Source organism: Triticum dicoccoides, chromosome 6A (genome assembly GCF_002162155.2).
Source record: "Triticum dicoccoides isolate Atlit2015 ecotype Zavitan chromosome 6A, WEW_v2.0, whole genome shotgun sequence".
Taxonomy (NCBI): domain Eukaryota; kingdom Viridiplantae; phylum Streptophyta; class Magnoliopsida; order Poales; family Poaceae; genus Triticum; species Triticum dicoccoides.
The window spans coordinates 623,322,455-623,348,702 of record NC_041390.1 but is presented as its reverse complement, the minus strand read 5'-3'; positions in this window follow the sequence as shown (position 1 = coordinate 623,348,702).

Genomic DNA, 26,248 nt, shown 5'->3' with positions numbered 1-26,248 from the left:
GAGGATAGTTGTTCAGGGAAAGTGTGACTGGAGTTTGCTAGAAATGCATAACACCTGAAGAAGGTCGAGTGATCCTCAATGATATCCACCTGGGGACCTGTGGTCACCATGCGTCCTCTCGGACCATTGTGGCCAAATCATACCTAGCGGGATTTTACTGGCCTCGAGAAAATGAGATGGCACAAGAAATAGTCGACAAATGTGAAGGTTGCCAGTTTTACTCCAACATGTCTCACAAACCTGTGTCAGCCCTGAAGACCATTCTGCTCGTCCGGCCTTTTGCTGTTTGGGGATTGGATATGGTTGGACCTTTGAGGACTGGCAGGAGTGGATTCACTCATGTGCTTGTAGCAGTCGACAAGTTCACCAAGTGGATTGAAGCCAAGCCTATCAAGAACCTTGATGCCAGTACTGATGTCGGCTTCATCAGAGAGATAACATTCAGATATGGTGTTCCCCACAGCATCATCACTGACAACGGATCAAACTTTAATTCTGATGAGTTCAGGACTTTTTGTGCTTCACAAGGTACTCGAGTCGACTATGCCTCGGTCCCTCACCCCCAGTCGAATGGACAGGCTGAAAGGGCAAATGGATTGATACTCAAAGGACTGAAACCTCGACTGATGCGTGACCTCAAACACGCAGCAGGAGCCTGGGTCGACAAACTTCCATCAGTATTATGGGGATTGAGGACAACTCCCAATCGGTCGACTGGCAGAACCCCGTTTTTCTTGGTTTATGGAGCCGAAGCTGTACTTCTAAGTGACTTGCTCCACAATGCACCCCGAGTCGACCTTTTCACAGAGGAAGAAGCAGAACAAGCACGACGGGATGCAGTTGACCTCCTTGAAGAAGAAAGAGAGATGGCCTTGATCCGATCAACCATCTATCAACAAGATCTGCGTTGATTCCATGACAGAAATGTGAGGGGTTGAGCATTTCAAGAGGGAGACTTAGTTCTCCAAGTGGATCAGCAGAAACCACACAAGCTTGCTCCCTCTTGGGAAGGCCCCTTCATGGTCACCAGAGTGCTCCACAATGGAGCATACCACCTTTACAACGTCGAGCACAAGAAATATGAGCCGCGTGCCTGGAATGCGGAGCTGCTCCGCCCCTTTTACACTTAAACACTCAGTCTGCTGAGATGTAATAAAAAACACCTTTGTATTTTGTTTATCAAAGACAAGAGTTTTACAGTCTTCTAAAAAGATTGTCGATTGTTTACGTATGTTTCTGAAATCCCCCAATGGGTGGCTTAGCTGCGAACCCGTTTCGCCTAAGTTGAAAAATCCTACCGAGTGATGACCAAACCTCTCACTCGGGGGCTTAGCCGCGAACCTGTTTCGCCTAAGTTTCAAAAATCCTACCGAGTGAAGAGAAAGTCTCTCACTCGAGGGCTTAGCTGCAGTCCAGTACTCGACTAAGTTTCAAAAAATCCTACCGAGTGAGGAGCAAGTCTCTCACTCGGGGGCTTAGCTGCAATCCAGTACTCGCTAAAGTTTCAAAAAATCCTACCAAGTGATGAGAAAGCCTCTCACTCAGAGGCTTAGCTGCAGTCCAGTACTCGCCTAAGTTTCAAAAAATCCTACCGAGTGATGAGCAAGTCTCTCACTCGGGGGCTTAGCTGCAGTCCAGTACTCGCCTAAGTTTCAAAAAATCCTACCGAGTGATGAGCAAGTCTCTCACTCGAGGGCTTAGCTGCAGTCCAGTACTCGCCTAAGTTTCAAAAAATCCTACCGAGTGATGAGCAAGTTGATAACCCACAAGTATAGGGGATCGCAACAGCTTTCGAGGGTAGAGTATTCAACCCAAATTTATTGATTCGACACAAGGGGAGCCAAAGAATATTCTCGAGTATTAGCAGCTGAGTTGTCAATTCAACCACACCTGGAAACTTAGTATCTGCACCAGAGTGTTTAGTAGCAAAGTAATATGATAGTGATGGTAACGGTAACAAAAGAGTAATGAAAGCAAAGTCATGTTTTTGGTATTTTATAGTGATTGTAACAATAGCAATGGGAAAGTAAATAAGCGTAAACCTGTATATGGAAAGCTCATAGGCATTGGATCAATGATGGATAATTATGCCGAATGCGGTTCATCATGTAACAGTCATAACATAGGGTGACACAGAACTAGCTCCAATTCGTCAATGTAATGTAGGCATGTATTCCAAATATAGTCATACGTGCTTATGGAAAAGAACTTGCATGACATCTTTTGTCCTACCCTCCCATGGCAGCGGGGCCTAATGGAAACTAAGGGATATTAAGGCCTCCTTTTAATAGAGAACCGGAACAAAGCATTAGCACATAGTGAATACATGAACTCCTCAAACTACGGTCATCACCGGTAAGTATCCCGATTATTATCACTTCGGGGTTAACGGATCATAACACATAATAGGTGACTATAGACTTGCAAGATAGGATCTAGAACTCTCATATATTGATGAAAACATAATAGGTTCAGATCTGAAATCATGGCACTCGGGCCCTAGTGACAAGCATTAAGCATAGCAAAGTCATAGCAACATCAATCTCGGAACATAGTGGATACTAGGGATAAAACCCTAACAAAACTAACTCGATTACATGGTGAATCTCATCCAACCCATCACCGTCGAGCAAGCCTACGATGGAATTACTCACGCACGGCGGTGAGCATCATGAAATTGGTGATGGAGGATGGTTGATGAGGACGACGGCGACAAATCCCCCTCTCCGGAGCCCCGAACGGACTCTAGATCAGCCCTCCCGAGAGGTTTTAGGGATTGGCGGCGGCTCCGTATCGTAAAATGCAATGATTTCTTATCTCTTATTATTTTCTCCCCGAAAGCAGTTATATAGAGTTGGAGTTGGAGTCGGGAGGTCTCCAGGGGGCCCACGAGGTAGGGGGCGCGCCCTAGGGGGGCCCCCCACCCTCGTGAGAAGGGTGTGGGCCCCCTGGTCTTCATCTTTGGTGAGGATTTTTTATTATTTATTGTAAGATATTTCGTGGAGTTTCAGGTCATTCCGAGAACTTTTGTTTTCTGCACATAAAACAACATCATGGCAATTCTGCTGAAAACAGCGTCAGTCCGGGTTAGTTCCATTCAAATCATACAAGTTACAGTCCAAAACAAGGGCAAAAGTGTTTGGAAAAGTAGATACGACAGAGACGTATCAACTCCCCCAAGCTTAAACCCTTGCTTGTCCTCAAGCAATTCAGTTGACAAACTAAAAGAAATAAAGAAAAAAAATTGCAAACTCTATTTGCTCTTGTTGTTGTAAATATGTCAAGCTAGCATTCAAGTTTTCAGCAAAGATTATAACTAACCACATTTGCAATAATTCTCAGGTCTCATGATTACCCATATCAATAGCATAATCAACTAGCAAGCCATAATAATAAATCTCGGATGACAAGACTTTCTCAAAACAATCATAATATGATATAACAAGATGGTATCTTGCTAGCCCTTTTTGAGACCGCAAAACATAAATGCAGAGCACCTTTAAAGATCAAGGACTGACTAGCCATTGTAATTCATGGTAAAAGAGATCCAATCATAGTCATACCCAATATAAATTAACAATAATGAATGCAAATGACAGTTGCACTCTCCAGCTAGTGCTTTTTAATAATAGGATGATGACTCAACATAAAAGTAAATAGATAGGCCCTTCGCAGTGGGAAGCAGGGAATTGTAGAGGTGCCAGAGCTCAGTTTTGAAATAGAGGTGAATAAAATTTTGAGCGGTATACTTTCATTTTCAACACAACAACCAAGAGATGGCGATATCTTCCATGCTACACATTGTATAGGCGGTTCCCAAACAGAATGGTAAAGTTTATACTCCCCCTCCACCAACAAACATCAATCCATGGCTTGCTCGAAACAACGAGTGCCTCCAACATAGATCAGGTCCCAGGGGGAGTTTTGTTTGCAATTATTTTGATTTAGTTTGCATAAAGCATGGGACTGGGCATCCTGGTGACCAGCCATTTATCTCGTGAGTGAGGAGCGGAGTCCACTCCTCTTGAGAATAACCCGCCTAACATGGAAGATACATACATCCCTAGTTGATACATGAGCTATTCGAGCATACAAAACAGGATGATTATTTGAAGGTTTAGAGTTTGGCACATACAAATTTACTTGGAACGGTAGGTAGATACCGCATATAGGAAGGTATAGTGGACTCATTGGAATAACTTTGGGGTTTAAGGAGTTTGGATGCACAAGCAGTATTCCCGCTTAGTACAGGTGAAGGCTAGCAAAAGACTGGGAAGCGACCAACTAGAGAGCGACAACAGCCATGTACATGCATTAAAATTAATAAACATTGGATGCAAGCATGAGTAGGATATAATCCACTATGAACATAAATATCGTGAAGGCTATGCTGATTTGTTTCAACTACATGCATGAACATGTGCCAAGTCAAGTCACTTAGATCATTCAGAGGAGGATACCACCCTATCATACCACATCATAACCATTTTAATAGCATGTTGGCATGCAAGGTAAACCATTATAACTCATAGCTAATCAAGCATGGCACAAGCAACTATGATCTCTAATTGTCATTGCAAACATGTTTATTCATAACAAGCTGAATCAAGAACGATGAACTCATCATATTTACAAAAACAAAAGAGGTCGAGTTCGTACCAGTTTTGCTCATGTCAATCAGTCCATCATATATCATCATAATTGCCTTTCACTTGCAAGACCGAACGATGTGAATAATAATAAGAGTGCACGTGCAATGGACTAAGCTGGAATCTGCGAGCATTCAATAAACAGGAGAAGACAAAGCAATATGGGCTCTTTTGTCAGATAAACAATAATGCATATAAGAGCCACTACAACAATTTAATCATGGTCTCTCCTACTGACCCCCAAAGAAAATAAATAAAACTATTTACACGGGAAAGCTCCCAACAAGCAAAAGAAGAACAGGAAATATTTTTGGGTTCTCTTTTTAATTACTACTACAAGCATGGAAATTAATCTGATTAAAAGCTACAACTATTTTTTTTGTTTTTTCTTAAGGTTTTTTAAACACACAAGAAGAAAGCATAAAATAAATAAACTAGCATGGATGATACAATGAAAAAGTATGAGCACCGACTTCTAGCAATGAGTGTGTGAACATAAATGTAATATCGGTGGGAAATACGTTCTCCCCCAAGCTTAGGCTTTTGGCCTAAGTTGGTCTATGGCCACGACTGGCCTGGCTGATATCCATAATAATAGTTGTTGGGGTCGTACTGTGATGCAGCAGCTATCGCCTCCTGAGATGCAGCGTGGCGATGAGCAGCCTCCGCTCTACTCTCGTACTCATCTGCCTCCTCTCTGGTAATAGTATATCCTCCTCTTGCCTGATAATCAAAGAAAGCAGGAGCAGGGAGAGTAATATGGACAGCACAACGTCTGTCAAAGATTAGTCGGTACTGGAGAGGTGATTCGTTCTTCTCGACAAAATGGTGGGAAACCATAGAATCAAAATCTAAATAAGCAGGAGGCAACTCCATGTCTCCTTCATGAATGTCTATCTCAAGAAATTTAGCTAAGCGGGTTGCATAAATTCGTCCAAAGAAATCTCCATTATGTCTATTATGATGCAACCTATGAGCTACAATGGCTCCCATATGATAAGATTGGTCTCCTGACACAGCACTCCTGAGAATGCTAAGGTCAGGGACACACGTGTGACATGCTTCATCCTTAGCATTTATGCACCTACCTATGAAGAGAGCAAAATAATGTATATCAGGAAAGTGAATGCTCCCTATGGTAGCTTGCGTTATATCTCTAGATCCCCCTACAGTTATACTAGCAAGAAAGTTTCTAAATTCAGATTTAGGGGGGTCCCTAACACTACCCCATTGTGGAAGTTTGCAAGCAAAAGTGAAATCCTCTAAGTCCATGGTATAAGATTTATCATAAAGATCAAACATGACAGAAGGAGAATTACGCGAAGATGAATACTCAAACCTCCTCACAAAAGAGCTTGTGAGCTCATGATACTGGGGGCATTTATCTGCCTCAAAGTCCTCAAGATCGGCATTACGCAAATATGCATTAAATTCTTCTTTACTTCCCGCTCGATCCATAAAATTTTCAGAAGTCCACTCACAAGGACACACTGGAGCGTCACTTGGTGGCTCTTCGTTAGCATCACGCATTGCAAGCCTGGGTCCTTGCTTCCTTGAAGAACCACCTTGGAACATTTTCCTAAACATATTTCTTCCTCTGAAAAATTCTGAATTTTTTTAGTAACTTCAAAATAAAAGTAAACCAAACTCAATAATATTGATAGCAACTACTCCTACAAGTGCCTACAAGTACCAAACTCAATAATATCATGCATCAAAACTACTTTTGACCATATAAATTTGACATGCAAGCTCAAGAACAGGGTCACCTAAGCAACACAAATTTGCAATGAATAAAGCACTAGAACAAAAACTAATTGGACCAATGGAGGAGTCAGATACCAAGGAACAATCTCCCCAAGCAGTTTTGTGAGAGGTGCTTTGAGCAAGGAGATCGAAAATGGCAGCAAAACGAGCTTGGACTCGTGTTTGAGCTGGTTTTTCGTGTTTGGGGGAGGAAGATGAAGTGTGTCGCTGAAAGAATAAGTGGAGGAGGGCCACCATGGGCCCACGAGGCAGGGGGCGCACCCTCCACCCTCGTGGCAAGGTGGTTGGCCCCCCTGGTGTGTTCTTTGTTCCATAAATCCTCAAATATTCTATAAAAACATATTTAATTTTCAGGGCATTTGGAGAACCTTTATTTTCCAGGTATTTTTAATTGCACGAATAATCAGATAACAGACAGAAAATTATTTATTTTTACTTTATTTTAACTAAATAACAGAAAGCATGGAGAGGGTACAGAAGGTTGTGCTTCTAGTTTCATCCATCTCATGCTCGTCAAAAGGAATCCACTAACAAGGTTGATCAAGTCTTGTTAACAAACTCATTCCGATTAACATGAAATCGGAGAAATTTCGAATAATACTAGGTTACCTCAAAGGGGATATGCACATCCCCAATAATAAGTATATCATATTTCTTCTTGATAGTAGGTAGAGGAAATTCAAAATCTCCAAATATAATCGATGGAATTTTTCTGATAGAATTGATACTATGAACTTGAGGTTGTTTCCTCGGAAAGTGTACCGTATGCTCATTACCATTAACATGAAAAGTGACATTGCCTTTGTTGCAATCAATAACAGCCCCTGCAGTATTAAGAAAAGGTCTTCCAAGAATAATAGACATACTATCGTCCTCGGGAATATCAAGAATAACAAAGTTCGTTAAAATAGTAATGTTTGCAACCACAACAGGCACATCTTCACAAATGCCGACAGGTATAGTAGTTGATTTATCAGCCATTTGCAAAGATATTTCAGTAGGTGTCAACTTATTCAAATCAAGTCTACGATATAAAGAGAGAGGCATAACACTAACACCGGCTCCAAGATCACATAAAGCAGTTTTAACATAGTTTCTTTTAATGGAGCATGGTATAGTAGGTACTCCGGGTTCTCCAAGTTTCTTTGGTATTCCACCTTTAAAAGTATAATTAGCGAGCATGGTGGAAATTTTAGCTTCCGGTATCTTTCTTTTATTTGTCACAATATCTTTCATGTACTTAGCATAAGGATTCATTTTGAGCATATCAGTTAATCGCATACGCAAAAAGATAGGTCTAATCATTTCAGCAAAGCGCTCAAAATCCTCATCATCCTTTTTCTTGGATGGTTTGGGAGGAAAAGGCATGGGTTTCTGAACCCAAGGTTCTCTTTCTTTACCATGTTTCCTAGCAACAAAATCTTTCTTATCATAATGTTGATTCTTTGATTGTGGGTTATCAAGATCAACAGCGGGTTCAATTTCTACATCATTATCATTACTAGGTTGAGCATCATTATGAACATCATCATTAACATTTTCACTGGTTTTAGGTTCATTACCAGATTGAGTTTCAGCATCAGACATAGATATATCATTTGGATTATCAGGTGGTTCAGCAATAGGTTCACTAGAAGTTTGCACAGTTCTATCATTTTTCTTTTTCTTCCTTTTAGAAGAACTAGGTGCATCAATTTTATTTCTCTGAGAATCTTGCTCAATTCTCTTAGGGTGGCCTTCAGGATACAAAGGTTCCTGAGTCATTCTACCAGTTCTAGTAGCCACTTTAACAACATAATAATTTTTCTTACTATTCATCTCATTGAGCAATTCCTTTTGAGCTTTAAGTACTTGTTCTACTTGAGTGGTAACCATAGAAGCATGTTTGCTAACAAGTTTAAGTTCACCTCTAATATTATCCATATAATCACCCAAGTATTTAATCATATCAACATATTGTTTTAATTGTCTACCAAAATAAGCATTGAAGTCTTGTTGCTTAAACATAAAATTATCAAACTCATCCAAGCATTAACTAGCAATTTTAGCAGGAGGGATTTCAACTTTATCATATCTATAGAGAGAATTTACCTTTACTACCTGTGCCGGGTTATCGAGGTCTGGAGGTTCTTCAATAAATAAAGGATTAAGATCATATGTTTCTTCAACAGGCAGTAAATTAAGACCATGTATTTCTTCAATGGGAGGTAAATTCTTAACATCTTCAGCTTTAATACCTTTTTCTTTCATAGATTTCTTTGCCTCTTGCATATCTTCAGGACTGAGAAATTTAATACCTCTCTTCTTCAGAGTTGGTTTAGGAATAGGATCATTAAATGGAGCAGGACCTGGCTCAGGAGGTGTCCAATTATTTTCATTTGTCAACGTATTATTCAATAAGATTTCAGCTTCATCCGGTGTTCTTTCCCTGAAAAGAGAACCAGCACAACTATCCAGGTAATCTCTCGAAGCATTGGTTAGTCCATTATAAAAGATATCAAGTATTTCATTTTTCTTAAGAGGATGATCAGGCAAAGTATTAAGTAACTTGAGAAGCCTCCCCCAAGCTTGTGGGAGACTCTCTTCTTTGATTTGCACAAAGTTGTATATTTCCTTTAAAGCGGCTTGTTTCTTATGAGCAGGGAAATATTTAGCAGAGAAGTAGTAAATCATATCCTGGGGACTACGCACACATCCAGGATCAAGAGAATTAAACCATATCTTAGCATCACCCTTTAATGAGAACAGAAATATTTTGAGGATATAAAAGTAGCGAGATCTCTCCTCATTAGTGAACAGGGTGGCTATATCATTTAATTCAGTAAGATGTGCTACAACAGTTTCAGATTCATAGCCATGAAAAGGATCAGATTCAACCAAAGTAATTATATCAGGATCAACAGAGAATTCATAATCCTTATCAGCAACACAGATAGGTGAAGTAGCAAAAGCAGGGTTAGGTCTCATCCTCCATTTAGCTAATAACCTTTTAAGTTCATATCTATCTTTGCAAGCTAAAATAGCTAAAGTAGCTTCTTGATCAAATAAATAACCCTCAGGAATAACAAGTGATTCTTCATCATCACTTTCATCTTCATAATCAGATTCAATATTTTCAATCTCTCTAGCCCTAGCAAGTCGTTCCTGAAGAAAATCACTAAGTGGCATAGTAGTATCAGGCATAGAGATAGTTTCATCATAAGTATCATGCATAGCAGAAGTAGCATCATCAATAACGTGCGACATATCAGAACGAATAGCAGAAGCAGGTGTAAGTGTCACAAGCTTACTCATAACAGAAGGTGAATCAAGTGCAGAGCTAGATGGCAGTTCCTTACCTCCCCTCGTAGTTGAGGGATAGATCTTGGTTTTTGGATCTCTCAAGTTCTTCATAGTGATAAGCAGATATAAATCCCAAGTGACTCAAAGAATAGAGCGGCAACGTTGCCAGAAATTAGTCTTGATAACCCACAAGTATAGGGGATCGCAACAACTTTCGAGGGTAGAGTATTCAACCCAAATTTATTGATTTGACACGAGGGGAGCCAAAGAATATTCTCAAGTATTAGTAGTTGAGTTGTCAATTCAACCACACCTGGAAACTTAGTATCTGCAGCAGAGTGTTTATTAGCAAAGTAATATGATAGTGATGGTAACTGTAAAACAAGAGTAATGAAAGCAAAGTAATGTTTTTGGTATTTTGTAGTGATTGTAACAATAGCAACGGGAAAGTAAATAAGCGTAAACCAGTATATGGAAAGCTCGTAGGCATTGGATCAATGATGGATAATTATGCCGGATGCGGTTCATCATGTAATAGTCATAACATAGGGTGACACAGAACTAGCTCCAATTCGTCAATGTTATGTAAGCATGTATTCCGAATATAGTCATACGTGCTTATGGAAAAGAACTTGCATGACATCTTTTGTCCTACCCTCCCGTGGCAGCGAGGTCCTAATGGAAACTAAGGGATATTAAGGCCTCCTTTTAATAGAGAACCGGAACAAAGCATTAGCACATAGTGAATACATGAACTCCTCAAACTATGGTCATCACCGGTAAGTATCCCGATTATTGTCACTTCGGGGTTAACGGATCATAACACATAATAGGTGACTATAGACATGCAAGATAGGATCTAGAACTCTCATATATTGATGAAAACATAATAGGTTCAGATCTGAAATCATGGCACTCGGGCCCTAGTGACAAGCATTAAGCATAGCAAAGTCATAGCAACATCAATCTCAGAACATAGTGGATACTAGGGATCAAACCCTAACAAATCTAACTTGATTACATGGTGAATCTCATCCAACCCATCACCGTCCAGCAAGCCTACAATGGAATTACTCACGCACGGCGGTGAGCATCATGAAATTGGTGATGGACGATGGTTGATGATGACGACAGCGACGAATCCCCCTCTCCAGAGCCCCGAACGGACTCCAGATCAGCCCTCCCGAGAGGTTTTAGGGCTTGGCGGCGGCTCCGTATGGTAAAACGCGATGATTTCTTCTATCTTATTATTTTCTCCTCGAAAGCAGTTATATAGAGTTGGAGTTGGAGTCGGGAGGTCTATAGGGGGCCCACGAGGTAGGGGGCGCGCCCTAGGGGGGGCCCACCCTCATGATAAGGGTGTGGGCCCCCTGGTCTTCATCTTTGGCGAGGAGTTTTTATTATTTATTGTAAGATATTCCGTGGAGTTTCAGGTCATTCCGAGAACTTTTGTTTTCTGCACATAAAACAACATCATGGCAATTCTGCTGAAAACAGCGTCAGTCCGGGTTAGTTCCATTCAAATCATACAAGTTAGAGTCCAAAACAAGGGCAAAAGTGTTTGGAAAAGTAGATACGACAGAGACGTATCACAAGTCTCTCACTCGGGGGCTTAGCTGCAGTCCAGTACTCGCCTAAGTTTCAAGAAATCCTACTGAGTGATGAGCAATCCTCTCACTCGGGGGCTTAGCTACAGTCCAGTACTCGCCTAAGTTTCAAAAAAATCCTACCGAGTGATGAGCAATCCTCTCACTTGGGGGCTTAGTGGCAGTCCAGTACTCGCCTAAGTTTCAAAAAATCCTACCGAGTGGTGAGCAAACCTCACACTCGGAGGCTTAGCTGCAATCTAGTACTCGCCTAAGTTTCAAAAAACCCTACCAAGTGATGAGCAAGCCTCTCACTCGGAGGCTTAGCTATAGTCCAGTACTCGCCTAAGTTTCAAAAATCCTACCGAGTGATGAGCAAACCTCACACTTGGAGGCTTAGCTGCAGTCCAGTACTCGCCTAAGTTTTAAAAATCCTGCCGAGCGGTGAGCAAACCTCACACTCGGAGGCTTAGTTGTAGTCTAGTACTCGCCTAAGTTTCAAAACCACCCTTGTCCGCAAGGATGACGAGGTGCAGGTCGACTGCAATCCTCTCACGGAGCTGCGCTACAAGTACAATGTCCGCTCAATCCCTATTCGCAAGGACGACGAAGTGCAGGTCGACTGCAATCCTCCCGCGGAGCTGCGTTACAAGTACAATGTCCGCTCGATCCCTATCTGCAAGGACGACGAGATGCAGGTCGACCGCAACCCTCTCCTCGGAGCTGCGCCACAAATACAATGTGCGCTTTATCCTTATCCGCAAGGACGGCGAGGTGCTGGTCGACTGGGATATCTCCTTCAGAGTTGCATCTCGAAGGATATTCCGAGTGTAGAATAATTTCTACTTGAAGACGAACGCAAGCATATGCAGAAGATAGACCAAGATCGGATAAAATCTCAAGAGTTTCGAAACAAAGATAAAAGTACTCGGGCATCAGGCCCGAAGGAGTTTAACGGTTACAGAAACCACTCGGCATTCTGAGGCGAATTTAAGGCAATTTTAAATCCCAAGTTTGTTCATTCGGTGGGAGGAGGGCTCGCAGGCTCGACGAATTCGTCCAAGTCAATTCCATCAGCGATCCGAGTAGCAGCAACGATGAAAGTGTCCATGAAGGACTGGAAGTCATGCCTTTTGGTGTTGGCAACCTTGATCGCCACCAGCTAGTCTTCGCGGGCTTCCTTGCAGTGGACTCTTACCAGCGACAGAGCCACGCCAGCACCGCGTCAAGTAGAGGACTTCTTCCATTCCTGCACTCGACCGGGGACCTCGTTGAGTCGAGCCATCAGAGACTCGAGATCATTTTGAAGCGTTGCCCTTGGCTAGAGCGATGAGTTGATGCATGAAACTTCCACCTTCAGACGAGCAAGATAACTTGTAACACTGGCGATGCGGGATTCCAGTCGAAGCACATTCATGGCAGCCTCGTCGCCAACTGGAGAAACGATAGGGTCCAAACCCGTCTCGATCCGTCCAGTCTCCTCTTCAAAGTTTTTGCAGAATTCTGCAGTCAAGGAGCTAGTAAGTCGACTGGACAGGACTAACTTGCAAACAGTAAAGCAGTTGGATTAAAAGGGGTACCTTCGAGCATAAGAAAGAGCTTCTTGGCGAGGGTTCTCAGATAAGCTTCCAAGTCATTTCTCTTACAAGCCATGGATTCCAGCTTCTCGTTCAGAGCCACCTTATCCTTCTTCAGATGAGTCGCCTCTCGGTTGGATTCAGTGAGAGAGGACTTCAGCTTGCTTACTTCCTCTTCCAGTGCTCCGACTGAAGCCATCTTCTTTTCAGCAAGGGTGGTCTTCTTTTGAGCCTCCTTCTGCGCAGCTGCAAGGTCCAGGTCCTTCTCCAGAGCCAACCTCATTTTCTCTGCAAAATAAGCATTTAGATCAAACAAAAGATCGAAGAGATAATTTAAAAGACGATCGACATGAGCAGTCGACAGGCAGTTACCTTCCATACCGGCAACTTCATCTTGAGCCTTCTTCAAGTTTTGTTGGGCCAGCTCCAGGTCAAGGTTGAGCTGCCTCTGCTTCTCCTCAAATTCGGCGAACTTGGAAATGAGAGTACAAGATTTCTGCAGAGAGTAAAAGACATATCAATTGACAAGATCAAAGATTATTTACTTCTGAGTGAATAAAACTTCAAAGTTTACTCAGATCCCAACCGACTGCCAGCAGTCGACTGCGGTCTCGGGGACTACACCCAGTGTGTGCACTTGGCGTGCCCCCACTGGTTCAGATTCCACTCGACCGGTCCGCCCAGGTCGAGTAAAAAAAAGAGAAGTACTCAGACCCCGGTCGACTGCCAGCAGCCAACCGCGGTCTCGGGGACTACACCCAATGGGTGCACTTGGCGTGCCCCCACTGGTTCCGATCCCACTCGACACGTTCCGCCCAGGTCGAGTGGAAGCAAGGAAAGAGAAAGAAGTGCTCAGACCCCAGCCAACTGCCCGCAGTCGACTACGGTCTCGGGGACTACACCTAGTGGGTGCACTTAGCGTGCCGCCACTGGTGCAGATCCCATTCAACCATTCAACCAGGCTTGGTATCATTATGCCGTTGGATCAACTGTTACCTTGGTTGCGATTATGACCGCATTTGTTTTCGCATTGAAATGTTTTACATAGTTTCAATGTATGGTTTAATTAATTAGATGCTCTGGAGAGCTATATGTTGTTAGATGAGAACTATGTATGTACTTTGGTTTTAATGTGATGATGAACTTCTATTAATTTGGACACTTAATTATATATAACGCACGCAGATGAACCGACAATGGATGTACGGTGATAGACACACCTCCGAGGACATTAAGGGCGTGCATGATTTTCTCGATGTGGCTGAGGCAAACAAGCAGAATGGTTTTATGTGTTGTCCATGCACTGAATGTGGGAATACGAGGTCTTACTCTAACCGGAAAATCCTTCACTCCCACCTGCTTTATAAGGGTTTCATGCCACACTATAATGTTTGGACGAGGCACGGAGAAATAGGGGTTATGATGGAAGACGGCGAAGAAGAAGAGTACGATGACAACTATGTGCCCCCTGAATACGGTGATGCTGCAACGGGGGGAGCTGGTGAAGATCAAGATGAACTAGACGATGTGCCCAATGATGCTGCAATGGGTGAAGCTGCTGAAGATCAAGAGGAACCAGACGATGTGCCCGATGATGATGATCTCCGCCGGGACATTGTCGATGCAAGGACGCAATGCGAAAGTCAAAAGGAGAAGCTGAAGTTCGATCACATGTTAGAGGATCACAAAAAAGGGTTGTACCCCAATTGCGAAGATGGCAACACAAAGCTCGGTACTGTACTGGAATTGCTACAGTGGAAGGCAGAGAATGCTGTGGCTGACAAAGGATTTGAGAAGCTACTAAAAATATTGAAGAAGAAGCTTCCAAAGGATAACGAATTGCTCGATAGTACATACGCAGCAAAGAAGGCCGTATGCCCTCTAGGATTGGAGGTGGAGAAGATACACGCATGCCCTAATGACTGCATCCTCTACCGCGGTGCATACAAGGATCTGAACGCATGCCCGGTATGTGGTGCATTGCGGTATAAGATCAGACGAGATGACCCTGGTGATGTTGATGGCGAGCCCCCCCAGGAAGAGGGTTCCTGCGAAGGTGATGTGGTATGCTCCTATAATACCATGGTTGAAACGTTTGTTTAGAAATGAAGAGCATGCCAAGTTGATGCGATGGCACAGTGAGGACCGGAAGAAAGACGGGAAGTTGAGAACACCTGCTGACGGGTCGCAGTGGAGAAAAATCGAGAGAAAGTACTGGGATGAGTTTGCAAAGGACCCAAGGAACGTATGGTTTGCTTTAAGCGCGGATGGCATTAATCCTTTCAGGGAGCAGAGCAGCAATCACAGCACCTGGCTCATGACTCTATGTATGTATAACCTTCCTCCTTGGATGTGCATGAAGCGGAAGTTCATTATGATGCCAGTTCTCATCCAAGGCCCTAAGCAACCTGGAAACGACATTGATGTGTACCTAAGGCCATTAGTTGAAGAACTTTTACAGCTGTGGAATGGAAACGGTGTACGTATATGGGATGAGGACAGACAGGAGGAATTTAACCTAAAGGCATTGCTGTTCATGACCATCAACGATTGGCCCGCTCTTAGTAACCTTTTAGGACAGACAAACAAAGGATACCACGTATGCACGCACTGTTTAGATGACACCGAAAGTATATACCTGGACAAATGCAGGAAGAATGTGTACCTGGGCCATCGTTGATTTCTTCCGACCAACCATCAATGTCGAAAGAAAGGCAAGCATTTCAAAGGCAAGGCAGATCACCGGAAGAAGCCCGCCATGCGTACCGGTGATCACGTACTTGCTATGGTCAATGATTTACACGTAATCTTTGGAAAGGGTCCCGGCGGACTAGCTGTTCCGAATGACGCTGAGGGACATGCACCCATGTGGAAGAAGAAATCTATATTTTGGGACCTGCCCTACTGGAAAGACCTAGAGGTCCGCTCTTTAATCGACGTGATGCATGTGACGAAAAACCTTTGCGTGAACCTGCTAGGCTTCTTGGGCGTGTTTGGGAAGACAAAAGATACACCTGAGGCATGGGAGGACCTGCAACGTTTGCACGAAAAAGATGGCATGCCTCCGAAGCAGTATAAAGGTCCCGCCAGCTACGCTCTTACGAAAGAAGAGAAAGAAATCTTCTTTGAATGCCTGCTCAGTATGAAGGTCACGACTGGCTTCTCGTCAAATATAAAGGGAATAATAAATATGCCAGAGAAAAAGTTTCAGAACCTAAAGTCTCATGACTGCCACGTGATTATGACGCAACTGCTTCCGGTTGCATTGAGGGGGCTTCTACCGAAAAACGTCCGATTAGCCATTGTGAAGCTATGTGCATTCCTCAATGCAATCTCTTAGAAGGTGATTGATCTAGAAATTGTACCAAGGCTAAGGAGTGATGTGGCGCAATGTCTTGTTAGTTTCGAGCTGGTGTTCCCACCATCCTTCTTCAATATCATGATGCACGTCCTAGTTCATCTAGTCGACGAGATTGTCATCCTAGGGACCGTATTTCTACACAATATGTTCCCCTTTGAGAGGTTCATGGGAGTCCTAAAGACATATGTTCGTAACCGCGCTAGGCCAGAAGGAAGCATCTCCATGGGCCATCAAACAGAGGATGTTATCGGGTTTTGTGTTGACTTCATTCCTGGCCTTAAGAAGATAGGTCTCTCTAAATCACGGTATGAGGGGAGACTGACTGGAAAAGGCACTCTTGGAAGTGACTCAATAATATGCAGGGACGGATATTCTTGGTCTCAAGCACACTACACAGTTCTACAGAACTCTACCTTGGTGACCTCGTATGTCGATGAACACAAGAACAGTCTGCGCTCCAAACACCCAAAGCAGTGCGACGACTGGATTACATGTGAACACATCAGGACTTTCAGCAGTTGGTTGGAAACACGTCTCAGAGGTGACAACACTGTTTGTGATGAGCTGTACTTGTTGTCCAGGGGACCATCTTTGACTGTATTGACTTACAAAGGATACGAGATAAATGGGAATACATTTTACACGATCGCCCAAGATCAAAAGAGCACCAACCAAAACAGCGGTGTCCGCTTTGATGCAACAACCGAGAGCGGAAAGGACACATATTATGGTTACATATTGGACATATGGGAACTTGACTACGGACATGATTTTAAGGTCCCTTTGTTTAAGTGCAAATGGGTCAATCTATCAGGGGTAGGGTACAGGTAGACCCACAGTACGGAATGACAACAGTGGATCTGAAAAATCTTGGGTACATTGACGAACCGTTCGTCCTAGCCAATGATGTGGCACAGGTTATCTATGTGAAGGACATGTCTACCAAACCGAGAAAAAGAAAAGATAAGGAAGCAAATATATCATATGATGAGCCAAAGCGTCACATAGTTCTTTCAGGAAAAAGGGATATCCTGGGAGTGGAGGGCAAGACAGACATGTCTGAAGATTATGAAAAGTTTTATGAAATTCCTCCCTTCAATGTCAAGGCTGACCCAAGCATCCTGATAAACGATGAAGATTATCCATAGTTACGGCGCAATAAGCAAATGACACAAGCGAAGAAAAAGTGAAGACTTTCTCCCGCAACTATTATGATGATACCATGCCAACTTTGTAACACACGAGTATGCTATGCCAACTTTTTCAGAGTTCATTTGAAAACTATGAATTTAGGTCGAATTTTCTCTCTAGGTGCATCTATGTTCATTTTTTTAGTAAAGTTCATCCCAAACTTGTGATTCACACAAATTTCAAAGAATTCAAATTTTAACTATTCAAATTTGAAAACTAATGGCACCAACAGAAAGTTTATGATTTTTCTAAAACTAATGGCACTAATAGAAAGTTTATAATTTTGCTGACCTAAAAGCAAAAAGAATTAAAAAATAAAGCAAAAAACAAAAGAAAATAAATAATACAGAAAACAAAACAAAAAAAACAAGAAAAATAAAATAAAAATAGCAACAATAAGTATTGGCGAAGTATCAAGTGAAAACGCTTGATCAGTAAAAACTGAAAACTATCACCCTAGTCCATCGGATTAAGGACGTACAACAGAGATCGGAGGTGGGAATATGGCCATCCACTTAACAATTCTTTTGCACATAACCCCCCGTGCTTACGTTCTGTCTTGTGAAAGATTTAGCGAACTAGAAAAAAAAGCAAAACGAATCTCGACCCAGGCGGCGGCGACTGGATTGCGACTTGGCGGCCACCATGAATCCTCGTCATGTGCAGAACGCCATGTGCCCTAGCTCTCCAATGGCTCAGTCCTTGAGCCCTCTTCCTCATTCTCCATCGTCCATGTACACCAGTGCTAGTCCTCCATCGGCACCTCCCAGCAGCGTGAGCGCTCTGCCGCCCGTGATCGTCAGCCCACTGTCGGCCCCGTCCAGTAGCGCGAGCGCTCCGGTGGCCATGATCCCCCGTCCTCCGTTGGCCCCGTCCAGCAGCACCAGCGCTACGGCGGCCATGATCCCCCGTCCTCCGTTGGCACTATCTAGCAACGTGAGCGCTCCGGCTGTCATGATCCCCCGTCCTCTGTTGGCCCCGTCCAGCAGCGCGATCACTCCGTCGGCCGTGATTCCACACCCTCTGGCGGTGCCGTCCAGCAGCGCGAGTCCTCTGCCGGCCTCCGCGCTAAGCAATGATTTTTTATGGTTTATTTTCTTCCTCCATTGATACGAACTGATCATGCTAATGCCATGCTTACTTTTGTTAGCTTGGTGGTGATTTGGTTTTTCAAAACCATAATTGTGATGAAGGAGTACGCCATGACATTGAAATACATCCTCCTCCCATCAATTTGGATAGCTTCCGGACACCCAAAAAAAGAGCCACGGATGTCCCAGTTTGTGTGAGTGTCATATAACTTAGTTCAAATGCCTCTAACAATTACTAACTTGTATGACTAATGGCTGTTGTAATTTTTAGAGTTCATCATGTACACCCAAATGCGATGAGAACTTGAAGCCAGCTGTAGGAATGACATTTGATAGTATGGAAGAGGTCGAGGAGTTTTACAAGGCTTATGTGCACAATGTTGGATTTTCAGTTCGAATTGGACAGAGGAAGACTGTAGATAATGTGATAGTCTGGAGGCGTTTTCTTTGTTGAAAATCCGGATTCCGAACAGAGAAGGTGGATGAACCCAGGATGAATTTGAACGGAGAGAAGAAAAAAAACACATGCAAGAAAGATCACTAGATGTGGTTGTGAGGCCATGATAACTGTGAAGCATATAAAGGATGGCAAATACTCAATATCAGATTTTCATGAAGAACACATCCATGATTTTGTCACACCTAGGAAGCAACATTTAATCAAGTCTAACAGAAAAGTCAGCGAGAATGCCAAGGGCACACTATTCACATGTCATGCAGCTAGCATTGGTACATCTGGGGCATTTTGATTGCTTCGTGTTGGTGAGGATGGATTTTAGTTCGTGGGGTGCACAAAAAGAGACCTGCAAAATTACCATCGTGACATGAGAAGTACTTTCAAGGATTCAGATGCTCAAATGTTCATTGACAACATCAGGAAGAGGAAGAAAATCAACCCGGGGTTCTTCTTTGAGTATGTTCTTGATGATAAAAACTGTCTGACACATGTGTTTTGGGCTAATGCTTTTTGTAGAAAGAATTATGCTTTGTTTGGCGAAATGGTGTCCTTTGACTCTACATATAGCACCAACCAGTACAACATGATTTTTTGCCCATTCACAGGAATAAACCACCATATGGGATCTGTTTTTGTGGTGCCGCCTTGATTGTAGATGAGAAGATAGAGTCATATGAATGGGTATTTGAAACGTTCTTGAAAGCAATGGATGGGGCAGCACCAAGGCTTATAGTTGTTGGGGAACATAGCAGAATTTTAAAATTTTCTACGCATCACCAAGATCAATCTATGGAGTCATCTAGCAATGAGGGAGAGAGGAGTGCATCTACATACCCTTGTAGATCGCGCACGGAAGCGTTCAAGAGAATGGGGTTGATGGAGTCGTACTCGTCGTGATCCAAATCACCGATGACCTAGCGCTGAACGGACGACACCTCCGCATTCAACACACGTACGGTTGGGAAGACGTCTCCACCAACTTGATCCAGCAAGGGGGAAGGAGAGGTTGATGAAGATCCAGCAGCACGAGGGCGTGGTGGTGGAAGCAACGGTGATCTCGGCAGGGCTCGCCAAGCACAGGGAGAGGGAGGAGTGTCACGGGAGGGAGAGGGAGAGGCCAGGGGCTAGGGTGCGGGTGCCCTCCCTCCCCCCACTATATATAGGGTCCCTAGGGGGGGCGCCGGCCCTAGGAGATCCAATCTCCAAGGGGGGCGGCGGCCAAGGTGGTGGCTTGCCCCCCAAGCCAAGTGGGGCGCCCCCCACCCCTAGGGTTTCCAACCCTAGGCGCAGGGGGAGGCCAAAGGGGGGCGCACCAGCCCACTAGGGGCTGGTTCCCCTCCCACTTCAGCCCATGGGGCCCTCTGGGATAGGTGGCCCCACCCGAGGGACCCACGGGACCCTTCCGGTGGTCCCGGTACAATACCGAGTACCCCGAAACTTTCCCGATGGCCGAAACTTGACTTCCTATATATAAATCTTCACCTCCGGGCCATTCTGGAAATCCTCGTGACGTCCGGGATCTCATCCGGGACTCCGAACAACTTTCGGGTTACCGTATACTAATATCTCAACAACCCTAGCATCACCGAACCTTAAGTGTGTAGACCCTACAGGTTCGGGAGACACGCAGACATGACCGAGACGACTCTCTAGTCAATAACTAACAGCGAGATCTGGATACCCATGTTGGCTCCCACATGCTCCTCGATGATCTCATCGGATGAACCACGATGTCGAGGATTCAATCAATCCGTATACAATTCCCTTTGTCAATCGGTACGTTACTTGCCCGAGACTCGATCATCGGTATCCCAATACCTCGTTCAATCTCGTTACCGGCAAGTCACTTTACTCGTGCCGTAATGCATGATCCCGTGATCAACCACTTGGTCACATTGAGCTCATTATGATGATGCATTACCGAGTGGGCCCGGAGATACCTCTCCGTCATACGGAGTGACAAATCCCAGTCTCGATTCGTGCCAAACCAACAGACATTTTCGGAGATACCTGTAGTGTACCTTTATAGTCACCCAGTTACGTTGTGACGTTTGGCACACCCAAAGCACTCCTACGGTATCCGGGAGTTGCACAATCTCATGGTCTAGGGAAATGATACTTGACATTCGGAAAAGCTATAGCAAACGAACTACACGATCTTTGAGCTATGCTTAGGATTGGGTCTTGTCCATCACATCATTCTCCTAATGATGTGATCCCATTATCAATGACATCCAATGTCCATAGTCAGGAAACCATGACTATCTTTTGATCAACGAGCTAGTCAACTAGAGGCTCACTAGGGACGTGTTGTGGTCTATGTATTCACACATGTATTACGATTTCCGGATAACACAATTATACCATGAACAATAGACAATTATCATGAACAAAGAAATATAATAATAACCATTTTATTATTGCCTCTAGGGCATATTTCCAACAGTCTCCCACTTGCACTAGAGTCAATAGTCTAGTTACATTGTGATGAATCGAACACCCATGCAGTTCTAGTGTTGATCATGTTTTTCTCTAGGGAGAGGTTTAGTCAACGAATTTGCCACATTCAGGTCCGTATGTACTTTACAAATATCTATGTCTCCATTTTGAACACTTTCACGAATGGAGTTGAAGTGACGCTTGATATGCCTGGTCTTCCTGTGAAACCTGGGCTCCTTGTCAAGGGCAATAGCTCCAGTGTTGTCATAGAAGAGAGTCATCAGGCCCGACGCATTGGGTATGACTCCTAGGTTGGTAATGAACTCCTTCACCCAGATTGCCGCTTGTGCTGCCTCCGAGGCTTCCATGTACTCCGCTTCACATGTAGATCCCGCCACAACGCTTTGCTTGCAACTACACCAGCTTACTGCCCCACCATTCAAAATATACACATATCCGGTTTGTGACTTAGAGTCATCCAGATCTGTGTCGAAGCTAGCATCGACATAACCCTTTACGATGAGCTCTTCGTCACCTCCACAAACGAGAAACATATCCTTAGTCCTCTTCAGGTACTTCAGGATATACTTGACCGCTGTCCAGTGTTCCATGCCAGGATTACTTTGGTACCTTCCTACGAAACTTACGGCAAGGTTTACATCAGGTCTGGTACACAACATAACATACATGATAGACCCTATGGCCGAGGCATAGGGGCCGACACTCATCTTTTCTCTATATTCTGCCATGGTCGGGCATTGAGCCGTGCTCAATCTCGTACCTTGCAATACAGGCAAGAACCCCTTCTTTGACTGATCCATTTTGAACTTCTTCAATATCTTGTCAAGGTACGTACTCTGTGAAAGACCAATGAGGCGTCTCGATCTATCTCTATAGATCTTGATGCCTAATATATAAGCAGCTTCTCCAAGATCCTTCATTGAAAAACACTTGTTCAAGTAGGCCTTTATGCTTTCCAAGAATTCTATATCATTTCCCATCAACAGTATGTCATCCACATACAATATGAGAAATGCTACAGAGCTCCCACTCACTTTCTTGTAAATGCAGGCTTCTCCATAAGTCTGCGTAAACCCAAACGCTTTGATCATCTCATCAAAATGAATGTTCCAACTCCGAGATGCTTGCACCAGCCCATAAATCGAGCATTGGAGCTTGCACACCTTGTCAACATTCTTAGGATCGACAAAACCTTCCGGCTGCATCATATACAATTCTTCCTTAAGGAAACCATTAAGGAATGCCGTTTTGACGTCCATTTGCCATATCTCATAATCATAGAATGCGGCCATTGCTAACATTATTCGAACGGTCTTCAGCTTCGCTACGGGTGAAAAAGTCTCATCGTAGTCAACCCCTTGAACTTGTCGATAACCCTTAGCGACAAGCCGGGCTTTATAGATGGTTACATTACCATCCGCGTCTGTCTTCTTCTTAAAGATCCATTTATTTTCTATGGCTCGCCGATCATTGGGCAAGTCAGTCAAAGTCCATACTTCGTTTTCATACATGGATCCTATCTCGGATTTCATGGCTTCAAGCCATTTGTCGGAATCCGGGCCCGCCATCGCTTCTTCATAGTTCGAAGGTTCACCATTGTCTAACAACATGATTTCCAAGACAGGGTTGCCGTACCACTCTGGTGCGGAACGTGTCCTCGTGGAAGTATGAAGTTCAGTAGCAACTTGATCTGAAGTTTCATGATCATCATCATTAACTTCCTCTCTAGTCAGTGCAGGCACCTCAGGAACATTTTCTTGAGCTGCGCCACTTACCGGTTCAAGAGGTAATACTTCATCAAGTTCTATTTTCCTCCCACTTATTTCTTTTGAGAGAAACTCTTTCTCTAGAAAGGACCCATTCTTGGATAAAGATCTTGCCTTCAGATCTGAGGTAGAAGGTATACCCAATAATTTCTTTAGGGTATCCTATGAAGACGCATTTTTCCGATTTGGGTTCGAGCTTTTCAGGTTGAAGTTTCTTGACAAAAGCATCGCATCCCCAAACTTTTAGAAATGACAGCTTAGGTTTCTTCCCAAACCATAATTCATACGGTGTCGTCTCAATGGATTTTGACGGAGCCCTATTTAAAGTGAATGCAGCAGTCTCCAAAGCATAGCCCCAAAATGACAGCGGTAAATCGGTAAGAGACATCATAGATCACACCATATCCAATAGAGTGCGATTACGACGTTCGGACACACCATTATGCTGAGGTGTTCCAGGCGGCGTGAGTTGTGAAACTATTCCACATTTCCTTAAGTGTGTGCCAAATTCGTGACTCAAGTATTCTCCCCCACGATCTGATCGCAAGAACTTGATTTTCTTGTCATGTTGATTCTCAACCTCACTCTGAAATTCCTCGAACTTTTCAAAGGTCTCAGACTTGTGTTTCATTAAGTAGACATACCCATATCTAGTCAAGTCATCAGTGAGGGTGAGAACATAACGATAGCCACCGCGAGCCTCAACACTCATTGGACCGCACACATCAGTATGTATGATTTCCAATAAGTTGGTTGCTCGCTCCATTGTTCCTGAGAACGGAGTCTTGGTCATTTTACCCATGAGGCATGGTTCGCACGTGTCAAATGATTCGTAATCAAGAGACTCCAAAACTCCATCTACATGGAGCTTCTTCATGTGTTTGACACCTATGTGACCAAGGCGGCAGTGCCACAAGTATGTGGGACTATCATTATCAACCTTACATCTTTTGGTATTCACACTATGAATATGTGTAACATTACACTCGAGATTCATTAAGAATAAAGCATTCACCAGCGGAGCATGACCATAAAACATATCTCTCATATAAATAGAACAACCATTATTCTCGGATTTAAATGAGTAGCCATCTCGAATTAAACGAGATCCTGATACAATGTTCATGCTCAAAGCTGGCACTAAATAACAATTATTGAGGTTTAAAACTAATCCCGTAGGTAAATGTAGAGGCAGCGTGCCGACGGCGATCACATCGACCTTGGAACCATTCCCGACGCGCATCGTCACCTCGTCCTTCGCCAGTCTCCGCTTATTCCACAGCTCCTGCTTTGAGTTACGAATGTGAGCAACCACACCGGTATCAAATACCCAGGAGCTACTACGAGTACTGGTAAGGTACACATCAATTACATGTATATCACATATACCTTTAGTTTTGCTGGCCTTCTTGTCCGCTAAGTATTTGTGGCAGTTTCGCTTCCAGTGACCATTTCCCTTGCAATAAAAACACTCAGTCTCGAGCTTGGGTCCATTCTTTGGCTTCTTCCCGGCAGCTTGCTTACCGGGCGCGGCAACCCCCTTGCCGTCCTTCTTGAAGTTCTTCTTACCCTTGCCTTTCTTGAACTTAGTGGTTTTATTCACCATCAACACTTGATGTTCCTTTTTGATTTCCACCTCTGCTGATTTCAGCATTGAATATACCTCAGGAATGGTCTTTTCCATCCCCTGCATATTGAAGTTCATCACAAAGCTCTTGTAGCTCGGTGGAAGCGACTGAAGGATTCTATCAATGACCGCGTCATCCAGGAGATTAACTCCCAGCTGAGTCAAGCGGTTATGCAACCCAGACATTTTGAGTATGTGCTCACTGACAGAACTATTTTCCTCCATCTTACAGCTGAAGAACTTGTCGGAGACTTCATATCTCTTGACCCGGGCATGAGCTTGGAAAACCATTTTCAGCTCTTCGAACATCTCATATGCTCCATGTCTCTCAAAATGTTTTTGGAGCCCCGGTTCTAAGCTGTAAAGCATGCCGCACTGAACGAGGGAGTAATCATCAGCACGTGACTGCCAAGCGTTCATAACATCTTGGTTCTCTGGGATGGGTGCGTCACCTAGCGGTGCTTCTAGGACATAATCTTTCTTGGCAGCTATGAGGATGATCCTCAGGTTCCGGACCCAGTCCGTATAGTTGCTGCCATCGTCTTTCAGCTTGGTTTTCTCTAGGAACGCGTTGAAGTTGAGGGCTACATTAGCGTGGGCCATTTGATCTACAAGACATAGTGTAAAGATTTTAGACTAAGTTCATGATAATTAAGTTCATCTAATCAAATTACTCAATGAACTCCCACTTAGATAGACATCCCTCTAGTCATCTAAGTGAAACACGATCCGAGTCAACTAGGCCGTGTCCGATCATCACGTGAGACGGACTAGCCAACATCGGTGAACATCTTCATGTTGATCGTATCTTCTATATGACTCATGCTCGACCTTTCGGTCTTCCGTGTTCCGAGGCCATGTCTGTACATGGTAGGCTCGTCAAGTTAACCTAAGTGTATTGCGTGTGTAAATCTGGCTTACACCCGTTGTATTCGAACATTAGAATCTATCACACCCGATCATCACGTGGTGCTTCGAAACAACGAACCTTCGCAACGGTGCACAGTTAGGGGGGACACATTCTTGAAATTATTACAAGGGATCATCTTATTTAAGCTACCGTCGTTCTAAGCAAATAAGATGTAAAACATGATAAACATCAAATGCAATCAAATAGTGACATGATATGGCCAATATCATTTGCTCCTTTTGATCTCCATCTTTGGGGCTTCATGATCGTCGTTGTCACCGGCATGACACCATGATCTCCATCATCATGATCTCCATCATTGTGTCTTCTTGAAGTTGTCTGGTCATCTATTACTTCTACTACTACGGCTAACGCTTTAGCAATAAAGTAAAGTAATTACATGACGTTTATGTTGACACGCAGGTCATAAATAAATTAAGACAACTCCTATGGCTCCTGCCGGTTGTCATACTCATCCACATGCAAGTCGTGATTCCTATTACAAGAACATGATCAATCTCATA